Source organism: Ictidomys tridecemlineatus, unplaced genomic scaffold (assembly GCF_052094955.1).
Source record: "Ictidomys tridecemlineatus isolate mIctTri1 unplaced genomic scaffold, mIctTri1.hap1 Scaffold_418, whole genome shotgun sequence".
Classification (NCBI taxonomy): domain Eukaryota; kingdom Metazoa; phylum Chordata; class Mammalia; order Rodentia; family Sciuridae; genus Ictidomys; species Ictidomys tridecemlineatus.
The window spans coordinates 176,934-190,461 of NW_027522707.1; the positions used below are offsets into that span (position 1 = coordinate 176,934).

The 13,528-nt window shown below is 36.0% G+C and overlaps 1 non-coding gene across 1 annotated transcript; it reads left to right on the forward strand.

Moving 5' to 3' along the window:
- Positions 1 to 303: 303 nt before the first annotated feature.
- LOC144373499 (U6 spliceosomal RNA) lies at positions 304 to 410 on the forward strand. Its single transcript, XR_013433158.1, has one exon. It is a non-coding gene; the product is annotated as a U6 spliceosomal RNA (small nuclear RNA).
- The last annotated feature ends 13,118 nt before the right edge of the window (positions 411 to 13,528 follow it).

Sequence of the window (13,528 nt, forward strand, 5' to 3'; positions counted from 1 at the left end):
TCAAGAAATACCAGGCTCTGTTCACCAGCTGTCTGTACCTTTGATCAGGTGTCCACACATTTGACCTCCCAGCACGGACACTTCTTCTAGGACACCTCAATGGATTTTGACTAGTAGTCTATATCCATTTTATAAAAGGAACATTTCCTTCAAGGCAGATGTAAACATTAAAATAGTCTCACAATTCTGTCAGGACAATTACAGCTCTATAAAGGAAAGCAATTTATGATTTCTCAGTTACTGCTACATGGCTATTTTCTCTAGGGAGAACTAACCTAAGCAGTCTTCTTAAGATTTCTGCAAGTGCTCACTTTGGCAGCACATATACTAAAATTTGAATGATACAGAGAAGATTAGCATGGCCCCTGCATAAGGATGACATGCAAATTCGTGAAGTGTTCCATATCTTATTTTACAAAAAGATCTCTGAAATCTTGGACCTAATTATGGGCCTCAAAATTCTAATAGAGCCTACTGATATAAAATGTTTATAGTAAGACTTAGAAATTTTAAAGTCTGAGATGTATTATTTGAGAATGTCTGAATGAACACTATAAATAAAACTGATTATAACCTTCCATTGTTACCTGAAACATATGTGCATAGAACTAAGTAATAAATTGCACAGTCCTGGCAGTTTCCAATCTCTCTATTCTACCAGCCTATTAAATTCTTGTTTGTTTGTAATTTAATTATCTTTTCAATGATTGTTTTCCCATATTCTTATTGGTGAATTATAATTATATATGTTGATGGAATTTATTTTTATATACTTGTATATGCACACAATCTAACTATACAATCTGGCCAATATCACCTCCCAGCATTTCTCCCCTCCCTCCCTACCTCCCATCTCTTGGTGCCTTTCCTCTTTTGATATTCCTTTGATTTTTAAGAAAGTTCACCCTTACCTTTGCTTTCCCTTTTCCTCTCTAGCTTCGGCATATGAGAGAAAATATCTGACACTTAATCTTCAGAGTCTGACTTTTTTCACTTAACGTGATGGTCTATTCATCAAATGATTTTTATCTTTCTTTCCTGCTGTTTCTGTTGCTCCTGAATCTCCCTTTGCTTCTCCTTCTTTCTACTTATCTGGTATATGGAGACTAACACTACAACAATTCTCTTCATTTCCAGTTGCTAGAAGTTTAATTCATTTTACAGTCTTTTATGACAAAAAAGCTTATCTTTCATTACATACTGCAAATTAACCATAATAACTAAAATGTATAGATTTTGCTCCCAGATGTTAACCCAAAGACTCCATTCCCCTGCAGTTCTTCCCAAATATTTCTGGGATTCTTCTCTTAACACCTTTTAAGGGCTCACACATGCACTAACCATTCCAATCCTCTTCCACTGTTACCTTTTCCCCCAGATTCTCTGCCTGGCTGTGCTTTGAAACTCAGAGAACCTTCTGCCCCTGGTACCTGCTAATCTAACAGGCAAAAAACTGGATACTAACCTGTATATGCATGTGCTCTGCCAGAAGAATCACATTGTGTTGACTGGTGGATGGGTTGGGAGAGGCTAGGAAACAGAGTTTGTACCACACCCTCAGCAGGATCTCAAAATAATGCATCTTAGGTAAAATAGAAAAGAGAGAGAGCTAAAAAGAATAAGCAACCTCTTTCCTGATGTTGAACCAAGGTTGTACTCTTAAGGTACCCATTCTATTCTCAGAATCACCCAGAGTTTTTTCCTTCATGGCACACCTGTGATCCCAGTGGCTCAGGAGGCTGAGGCAGGAGGATGGCAAGTTCAAAGCCAGACTCAGCAAAAGCTATGTGCTAAGCACTCAATGAGGTCATGTCTCTAAATAAAATACAAAAAGGGCCAAGGATGTGGCTCAGTGATTGAGTGGCCTTGATTTCAATACCCAGTGCCACCCCCCCCACACACACACTCACACAAAAGTACTTCCCAGGGTTTTAAATGAGGATAAGTACAGAGTAAAGAGCTACTTTGTAGAACCTTCCTATTATTAAAAATTATTTAGAGAAACAATAGTTTAAAAAACCTTTCTGGATCCATTCCCAGGTTCGATCTGATTCTCAAACTTAAGTTACTTGACAGTAACTGTCATTTTCTTAACATTTAAGACTCAGTTGCAACATCACTGTGAAAGAATTAAGAATTAATCCTGTAGCCTGTGGCACATGCCTGAAATTCCAGTGGCTCTAGAGGCTGAGGGAGGAGGATTGTAAGTTCAAAGCAGCCTCAGCAACTTAAAAAGACACTGAGACCCTGTCTCTAGACAAAATATTTAAAAAAGAGCTGGGGATGTGACTCAGTGGTTAAGTACCTCTGGGATCAACCCTTGGTAACCCCCCAAAAAAATTACCCCTATATCAGAGAATGTGTGTATAAGATTTCTGTAAGAAACATAATAGCTCACCTGTTATACAGTAAAAAAAAAAGGCAGCCACCTTTATCATCACTGTTATGCACACATTTATCTGATGTGTACAGCTTGACCTAATCAGTTGTGTGCACAATTTGTTTTTCTCATTATGTCTTTTGGATCTATGTAAATTTTTGAAAAGCCTGCTGTAGTCAGCAGGCACACCTAAATCTCAGAGGTTAATACAGTCTAAAGCCAAATTGATATTTGCACTCTATTTTAAAATCAAGAGCCACTGAGCTACATTTAACATGTCTAGAAACAAAACCAATTTCTCATAAGGCTCTTATTCCATAAAACTCAAATCTCTGTAAAAATGAATTCACTCAAGATATTGATATTTTAATGATATGACAGGAGAAATCATTAAGCATAAGTCAATCACAACAACTGTACCCTTTCACCTACACATCTCTGGCCCATAGCTAACATCATCTGGAAGGGTTTTTATCCTGTAAATAGAAATAATCATTCAGCTCATCTTCTGAATGTGCATTTATTAACTCATTCAGCACCTGTTACTGAACTTTCATTATGTCATATATGCAGTTCTGGGCTGAGATGCCTTCAAGAAGATAAGTAAACAAAGCAGAATATTTTGAAGTGGAAAGAGATAAAATAAGTCTTTAATAAATCAAGGAAAACAATGAATAAAAACAAATGAGCTAGAAAGTACCAGGGAGGAATATGTATTATGATGAAGTATGTCTGGATGGGAAATGATGAGGTCATGAAATATCTCTCTGAGGGAACTATAGTTAAGATGAAACATATATAATAAACAGAAACCAGCTGCAGACCTGGTGAAAAATCAGCCTAAGCAGAGCAGGCCTTACACAGAGTATGTTGATGTGTTTGAGAAATTAAAAGGGGATTCATTGGCTGGAATCGAGGGAGAGGAGAGAAAAAAAATGTGACAATTTTGGAGGTCAGAAGTTTGGAAGCCTGAAATGTTTGAAGGCCACTGGGAGTCTTTAAAAGTGATGTGCCTCATCTGAAAACCATTATCTGGGTGGAAGAATGAAAGTTTCAGGGTAGGTACAAGGCTTCCATGATTTTCGATGTTCAAAGAAGTAACAGTTTGTTTTAAATATGAGAACACTTGTTGATGTGGGCAGAAGTTATGGTCATTTATGGAGATAAGGTATGTAGAGGTATGGAGGAGGAATCTACTTTCTCTTGAATGCACATTTCCAAATCAAGGACCCTTAACTAATGTAGATCTCTTTCCTCTTTCAGCCTTCTCTCTCTTCTTTAAGAGGAGGTAAATATAAGAGATGATGCTAGGAGAAAGGCTTCCCTTTTTTTTCAGCTTTTCATGTCACAAAGCAGGTTAGGCAAAGGTGTGGCTTCAGGTTAGCCTGTGAGCTGGAGTAGACACAGGAATCTCACTGTGATACTACAATTAAGCTGTGAGCTCCAATTTAAAATTGATAAACCCTTCAATTATGTGACTCCAGCATCCCTCTTTGAATAGATTTAAATCTTGAGAAAATCTGTAGAAATATTGGGTAACTCATGTATTTGGGGAAATTTGCAAGCAAAAATTCGGCCTGAGAGGTAAGGTTTGAGAGATATGTAACTGGATATTTCAAGTATAATCATGAAAAAAATATTAAATTCCAAGAATATGCCAGAGTAGAGAAGAAGAGTTTAGAATCAGTATTTCTTTACTATTAAAATGAACACATGGGCTGGGGTTGTGGTTCAGTGGAAGAGCATTCACCTCACATGTGTAGAACCCTGGGTTCAATCCTCAGCACCATAGAAAAATAAATAAATAAAATAAAATTATTGTTTCCAACTACAACTAAAAAAATAATTTAAAAAAAAGAATGCATGTCCTCATCACTTGAAGAAATATATTTCATGGATAGGCAACATGAATCAAAATGGGTTATAGCACAATCTCTCAATATCCTTATACTTTTTACACAGAAGAGATCAAACACTCCAAATCAGATTGGGTGTCATCAGCCCAAATCACTGAGAAGTTCTCTGCTGAGTCATGCCATCCTAGAGTACCTTCTAGTAATACTTCTTTCAGATTCTCCATTAGCAATTCATCCTTACCTTGCTCTTTGTAAATGATTTGATCCAAATAAAATTCAACTAAAAATCTCAACACTTCACCTCTGACTCACACACAGAGTACACTGTCATAGTAATTGAAGACATCTGTCCTACTGAACAATGCAGGAACAGGCTTGTGCAGCTTAATCTCTCACACTGATTAAATTATTGCCTTTTGTGGAGCTGAGCAGGAATGAAGGCTGGGAACAGAGGAAATCTTAATTTGAAGAGATGCACTTCTGCATACGTTAATATTCCATGCAGTCATTATTTTTTTATTCAAACATATCAATCATCAGTAAATCTCCAGAAAATATTAACTTTTAATTTCACCTTACCCATAATTATTTATTTACATGAATGGGTAACATTAAATAAAAGACTGGCATACTGGTTTCCAACAGAATGGGTTATGATTTATCTTAATTATAAGATATTTATTTTTCATTATGGTCAGTGTTCTGTCAAGTTCATAACTAATATGTCTTAATAAATAAACAGTGAGAAATAATCAAAATAATGGTTGTTTAAAATGCTCATGCTTTTTTAAAATAAATATAGGATTTTCCTCAGATAGCGTTATTACAGAGAAAGAAGCTCTAATTTTTTATAATAATTTTTGGTAGTTGAAAATTCAATTAAAATGATGTTTGTACTAGTGAATTTAGAAAAGAATAATACTTTTTAACGATTTTTGATCTCTTGAAATGAAATAATAACTTAAAAATTTTAAACTATTTCTTTTATCTTTTTCACAAGGAGTTTAATGCAACAATTAAACCTATCAATATATCAGGATTTGATTAAAGAAATTTTAAATCTACATAAATCAATTAAAGGAAAAATAAATAAATAAAATAAAGGTATTGTGTCCAACTACAATTTCCTCTTTCAGCCTTCTCTCTTCTTTAAGATGACATAAATTTAGGAGATGATGATAGGAGGAAGGTTTCCCTTCTTTTCAGATTTTCATGTCAGAAAGCAGGTTGGGCAAAGATGTGGCTTCAGTTTAGCCTGTGAGGACTGGTGGTGTCTCAACCCAGAAAATTTATCTGGTTAAAATGTTTAGGATTTAAATTTTACTAGAAAGCAGCCTACATATGAAGATGGACATCAAAAATTACAATATTATAGAATGGCACATGCCTCACTATATATAAGATTTAGCAACAGACCAGAGATTAGAAGGATCCCTATGGAGGGAACAGACAAGAAAGGAGATATAAAATTATATCTGCAATGAGTTGTGAAGGATGACTAAAAGTTTTCTTAAATCCAAAGACATTATTTTTCTTATAACTATGATTTATTTACCATCTGCAGATAGTAGCACAGAGAAAATATTTCCAACCTCAGATGGAAACAATATTAAAGTTTTATATTTATAACATTCTTAGATAAAGGTTTTTAAAAATGTGAAAATTTTAACTTCATTACAAAGATTTTGTATTTTCAAGGTAACAGCTGGTAAAATCTTTCAGGGTAAATATGTATATAAAGCAATAGGGTTTACCTGTTCAAATAATTTAGGGAATCTGAGAAAGAAATAATTAGGAATATAAAGTACGAGGAAAAAGTATCAAGGATCCATATCACCTTAATTATGTAAAGTAACTGGATCTTTACTTAATCAAACATCTACTGAGTTTCTGCAAGAGACTATTTCAGACTTCTAAAATACCAAAATGAAAGCAATTTTCTTTCATTTTAGAGTCTACAGTGTGGTTAGGAACATAATTTGCCTAGTCATTATTATGCGGTGCAGGACTATGGCAGAGATAATCCAAAAAAATCAGAGGTAGGGACACTAACAAAGAAATGGAGAGCCAATCAAGACTTCATGGGAAAAGAGTGCTTGATGGTAAGGATGGAAGAAACTTGGAGGAGCAGCTTAGGTAAATAAAATAGCAGGTACTGATGCTCTGATTCAGGAGACCAAACTTACCATTAGAAATTTTGAAAAATGTTTAATATGAAGACATATTTTTGGGGGAATCTTCCAGGAAGAAGATCCACATTTCATTTTAGAGTGTTTAAATCTTAAATCATTAGGCCATATTTCATTTTTGTGAGAGTGTGTATGTGTATGTGAATTGCATTATTTAAAGTACATGAAAAAGGACTTTCATAACATCAACATATATACTGTGCTAGCATTATTCTAGAGAGAATGATATTTTTTATTCCTAGTGCATGAAATTATTCACTTAAGGTAAAAAAATAACCTATTACCTATATTAGCAAAATAAGTTTATTACTACCTACTAAACACAATTTCTTCTTAGATATTGGTTGATGCATTTAGATGTTAGGATCCCAAGGCCTGGCCTAGGGCATTGAGGTGTCTGCCACTCCTCAGGAATAAGGAGTATTGAATTTGAACTTAATCTCTTTAAAAATCTGTTCATTTTGCACTAAGCCAAGATGCATGAAAACAAAATCTATACTATCATTAATGGCTAACATTTATTAAGCCACTTACAACATGCTCTTCATCAATGATGGACTTCACATGTATTAATTCATCCAATTCTCACAACTACCTAGTGAGATGGAAACTAAGCACAAAAATAAATCAAGGATCATGTGCAAGGTAGGCAGTTCGTGAGGCTTCCCAACCTGGCATTTGACTTTAGGGGAAGTGCTCTTGTCAGCTGTACAATACAGCCTCTCTGTCAACTATCCATGCTAAATTATACATAGGACAATGCCATCTATATCACTAATGCCCTAAAGAGTAGTAATATATGCTAAGATACTATGCAAATAAACTATCAACAGAATATATGAAGACAAAGCAATCTTTCTTTAGCACCTCTTCTTTGCAGATAACCTGAGGTGTTTTTAATAGTATTAAGTCTGAATCTATGTTCTATACACTAAATACTCTATACTATCTTTCTACATATTCAGTAGTCTACATATGCTCTGTACTCTGACCCAGTTTATTTTGGTGTTTCCCAAATGGAAACAGAGTATGGATTTCAATTTCATGGAATTCAATTTCAGTGTTTATGATTTGGCCTAAGCCACTCAACCTCTCTTGAGTTTCAGCATCCTATTTCTAAAATAGAAATAAAGTGGTACATATCTGACATTCTCTGTAAATTCAACAATACAGTGGAATAGGATTTCTTACTTTTTATATGCATAAAAACATACATTGGAACAACTATCTCTGTTCAAAAATATCTTTACAAAAGGTAAGGAGACCAGGTGAGAGATGAAAACACCTGGGTATAGCAAAGAAATATTATTATGTGTTGCATAACCACAATGTTTTGGTCAATGACAGGCCACATATACAACAGTATTCCCATGAGATAATAATGGAGCTGAAAAAATTCCTGTTGCTTAGCAAGAGCCTTGAAAATATAATAATGAAATGTGTTTCTCACATGTTTGTGTGATGCTGGTGCAAACAAACCTACTGTGCTGCCCATCATATAAATGGTAGTACAGATGGTATAGGTACATAATGCTTAATACTAAAAATAAATGACTGTGCTACTACTATATGTAGTTTCTATACCATAGTTTTTTATCATTAGAATATACTCCTTGTGCCTATAAAAACAAGTTTATCTTAAAGTAGTATGCCATGTTATATCTGTAACAACTTCATACATTTCATGTTTATCATGTCTCTTGATTATATCCAAAGACCACATCAAGTGATTGATCTATGCTAGCTAGGTTTATGTAAGTACAAACTATAATGCATATATATAGCAACACAATCATATAACAATGCATTTATTAGAATGTATTTCTGTTGTTAAGTGACACATGTATGTAAGGAAAGAGGCTTTGAAGGATATAGGAAGGACTGATTTATTTTGCATCATGTCATTATAACTCTCAAACTACAATCAGAACAAGCACTAAAAGAAATACACTTCAGGGATGGGCACAGTGGAGTGCATCTGTATTTCCGGTGACTTTAAAGACTTAGGCAGGAGAATCACAAGTTTGAGGCCAACCTGAACATCTTAGCAAGACCCTGCCTCAAAATAAAATGAATAAACAATAAAGCTGAGGTTGTAGCTCATTGTTAAAATGTCTGTGGGTTCATTTTCCAGTACCAAAATAATAATCATCATCATAAACAATAATAGCAATAATAATAACAAAAATACAAACACACATACCTCTCCAGGTGGTGGAAGGAGAAGGAAATGAGACCCAGGTTTGAATTCAGAGACCAATACCAGTCATTCCTAGTAAAATCCAAGTTCAAAAGACTTGCATAGCCCTGAACTTCAGGCTGCTTTTGGAGAATGAGCCTTCAGACTTGACTTGGTATCAGGTTGGATCCCATGGCCATAGGCTCCATGTCTGCCTAGCATACTTGGTGTATGAGATACTTCAGTGTTGTTTGGACTCTTTTATCACCAGAATACCAGTTGGCCTAAATGCCAGAGTGACCCTGTGCCAGGTCAACCCCACTGAATTTGGCTACAGATTTGTCCCAAGGTCAAGAGAGCTCTACTGATCCATACTCTGGGCTGCCTCTCATGTTTCCAGACTTCAGGATTACCAAGCCTCAGGCCAGCCACTGCAGCCCAGGTTTATATTACAGACTATCCCAGAGTCAGCTAGGTGTATATAACTGCTACTAAATCTCCTCTTGGGTCCACATTAGTGACCCTGACTTCAAATAAAATGACATCACCCATGTACTCAAACTCTAAGCCTGCACTGTGCCAGAATAGCCCCCTTGACCTATTCTCTATGCTAGTCCCTTAGTCTCAACTTCCATCAGACCCATGCACATGTCTTCTCAAGGAGATCCAGAATCTAGTCCTTTACCAATAGATGCTATCCCTTGACTGGCCCCTATAAATATACACTTCAAGAACATGTCCATGGAATCAAAGTCCTGGCAAGACTATGGCAAGTCTTCATTGACATGCAGGCCAGTGTCCGTGAACCCCATACATTCAGCCTGCAGATGAGCACCAATGGACCCACAGACCAGCTAATCTCCACAGTCCTAGACTCCAGGAGAGGATCCCATATCTCTATGTATCAGGCTAGCAGGTTGACCCCAGGATCTAGGTCAGTCACCAGGGACCTAGGTTCACCCTGGTAAACCCTAGAATGAGTTACACCTCCTTAGACTTGGGTTACCCAGGTTCTGCTGGTAACCTCTGCATACCCAGGTTTCAGGCTGGTTCCTGTGAATCTTAACCCTATGCCTATGCCTATGGACTTAGGCTCCAGGTCCATTCCCATGTAATGCCCCTTCAATCTCAGGCCCAAAGACTACACTAACACCAGGTCAATCCCCATGAACCAAATTTGCAAGTCAGTCCTGAAGATACAGATTCATCTCACCCTCCACAGATTCAGCCAAAGGTTTTAATTTTAGTGGTACAGGTTTCTGGCCCAGTGCCACCAACTCAAGACACCAGGCCAGCATACCATAGGAATCTGACATTGGCTAAATATTGACCATGCTACATAGCTTGCCCAGAACTTCTGAATGGGCTGATTAGAGAAGACCTTCCAAGACAGAGTCATTCTTCAAAAACTGAAATAAGATCTTATTTCTTCAAATGGGCAGATGTAAAAATAGAGAAAAAAAATACAAACAAAAACAAGGAGACATAATACCACCAAAATAATGCAATATGCTAGTAACTGACCCTGAAAAATTGGAGATATACAAAACTGTCTGAAAAATAGTTCAGATAAATGCATTAAGAAAATTCAGCAAATTTCAAGAAAACTTAAGAGAAAAAAGCCAATAAAATCAGGAAAAAAATGAACATTCCAAATAAGAATTTAACAGAGATGAGAAGTATAATGAGTGAAATTAAAATGCAATATAAAGTATTAGCAACAAAAATGATTGAGAAGATAAGACAGCAACAAAAGAGCAAGTATTCAAGTTATAGAAGTTTAATGAAAGAAGTTAAAAAGGTTATTTAAAGAAATAGAAAATTTTCAGATTCTGGGGATAAATACAAATGTTCAAATACATGAAGGTGAAAGATATAATTTATCTCTCAAGAAAATAGAAAAAGAACTAAAGTAGTCTGGCTTTAGAAGGAAGGAAATAATAAAGATCAGAAAGAGATAAACAGAAACTGTAAAAGTGATAAAAAATCAATGAAATTAAAATTAGTTGTTTGCAAACATAAACAATGGTAAACTTTATCTGAACTAAAAAAACAAGAGAAAATGCTAATATGTAAAATCATAAATAAAAGAGAGGATATTACAAGTGACTTTAGAGAAATACAAAAGGTCACAGGAGACAAAACTTATAAGTATATGACAATGAATTGTATAACCTGGAAGAAATGAATAAGTTCTTAGGAATACATAGTGTTACAAACAAGACTGAATAAAGAAAAGACTTGAACATCTGAACAGATCAATAAAAAATAAAGAGAATGAATTAAAGAGATTAAATAAAGAATAATAAATTATCTCCCTTAAAGGACAGACCAGGGATTTCAAAATGGCAGACCAGAGGGAGTCAGCATCCTGTTTCACTCGATGACCCATATCTCACCTAGTTGGAATACTGCATCTCAGAGTGTGTAAGAGAACCCCTATACAGCTGATTTCCACAGAAATCACCAGCACCTGTGACCCCCGAACAGGGCGTAGAGCCTCAGCGTCAAGCAGCACTCCAGACCTCTGGGTCCTCAAAGCCAAAGCCCGAAGTTCTAGCCCACACAGGGCTCTCAAGCACCTTAGCAGAATCACCAATCAGCACCTCTGCAGAACTCCAGACTGTTCTACTCTCATGCAGGTCACTTGGCTACTACCTATCCACAGCATAATGCCATCATCCAGCTCCCCACAGCTTTCCAGACACCCCGACACTGGAAGAAGACCAACTCCATCTTGGATAACTTTTCTCACCATATTTCATAAGGGCAGCCCTCAGAGTGGTGCTCCATCTGGCCAGGTACCAAGTATCCAACACCCCCAAACCAGTGGTGATAACTCAGAACAGTGACCACTCAACACAAAAACAGCTCCCAGTTAGGCAGGTGTGCAGTGCAACGAGCGTGCCGCCCAACTGGTGTGAGTCTGTGTGTAAGAAGTCCTGTAGGTGGAAACTGCGAAGTGAGAGGGGAGGGGACTAAAGTTTGTAGCCTAACCAAGAGACCAGGAACTGGGAAATGTCTAGGCAAGAGAGGGAGACTATACCGGGCACACAACTCAGACAAGCGATCCCAAAAAGAGACCCATGAGGTGCACTCTCCTTGCAGGGACTTGCAAGTGGCACTTCCCACTTCCAAATGCTCTACATCAAGACGAGACTTCCCACCCTGGTTACCTACACCATTCTGATGGCAGAGACACCAGCTTAAAAGAGACAATGTCACCTATTGGATAAGAAGAGAAACAGAAGATATGGATCTCTAAAACTAGCAATAACCCTGGTTTTTCTTTTGAGTATGTTTTTCTTCTATCTCTTCTACCCCCTTATCCTCCAGCCCTCACATTCCCAATATATGTGAAAACAGAACTTTGCATTAAATAAGATTTTGAGGACTGAGTCATCTGGATAATTTAATATAGAGGTATTATATTTGCCCTTTTCCCTTTTCTTTTCCTTTTTCTTCTTTCATTTTTCTTTCCCCCTCCAAATTTTACTATTTTAACATCTTGTATTTTTCTAAATACATGTGTGTTTGTTATATGTACTTTTCTGTCTTCCAACGTACCTGGTACCTGGTCAGATGGAGAACCACTCTGAGGGCTGCCCCCATGAAATATGGTGAGAAAGGTTATCCAAGATGGAGTACAGAATACTTCCTGTCTATTCCCTTGCTACTAACTCTCTTCATTAGATTTCTCTGTCACACTCCCTCAGATATATTAACTCTATATTCTCAATCCTATCCCCTCCAAATCATTCTACACCACACTTGCTGTTCATTGTCCACTGTCTGAATCTGTAAACATTTTTACAAAACTACTGATTATATTTTAGACAATAATTGAATCCAACATTTCTATACATTTAGACTAAACTGTAAATGTCTTAATAACAACAAATTGTTATAGGTGGTATATTGTTGATATTAGGATCTGTTAACATTGTCCTTTGCCACAAAGGAGAGGTCTTAGAACCCTACAAGAGCAAAGCAAACCTATAGGGTAAAAACAATAACAATCTTGACCCACAGAGCTGGAAAGGAAGACACATATATTATAATTATCTTCCTTATACTTAAAAATACTTAGCAGATGTGTCTTAAATATATAGCATACAAATATGAGTAAATTTCTTTGTAATTCTTTAGAAATCATTATGAGATTGTATTGCATATAAGAAATAAGTTTGGGGAAAAAAGAAAGAAAGCATGGGGGGCAACTTCAGTATATATATACATATATATATATATATATATATATATATATATATATATATATATATATGAAATAAGTTTGTGAATCCAAAAAAAAATTTTAGAAAATGCCTATTTCAACAAAAAAACTGTGACTGTCAGTGCTTCTGTGTTGTAAGTGGAGAAAAACTCTCTATATACTTAAAAACCAACATAATAGTAAATAGAATACTGATTTTATCTGAAAGAGTTCAGCAGCATTGCATCAGGCTAGGCCCCCCTTGGTCCTCTTGCTCCCATAGGATTCCCTGTAGGAAAACTCTCCATGAAGAACAATGCAGGTAACTCTGACCCATATTCTCATAATTTCCTTTAAAATGAACCTTACTTGCTATCTCTGTACTGGTATCTTACTTGGTCATTGATTCACCTATGGACAAAGCTTTGATTCTAAATAAATTTATTTGTTCATCTGTATCTGATGTGAATGTATATTACATGAATTGAAATACATTATAATGAATAGACCTAAGTAGTAATGGAATACAAAACCCGATGATGGACTTAAAATTGTTTCTCTGTTTTCCACAGGTTCACCAGAAAGAAGTGTACTGTTAAACGGATTTTCCATCAATACAACCCTCTACTTCTGTGCACTCTTATTTAAGTCAATTAGAAAAATTCACTTTACATTTGGGTTAATTATTTTATTAATTTCTCACCTGAAACT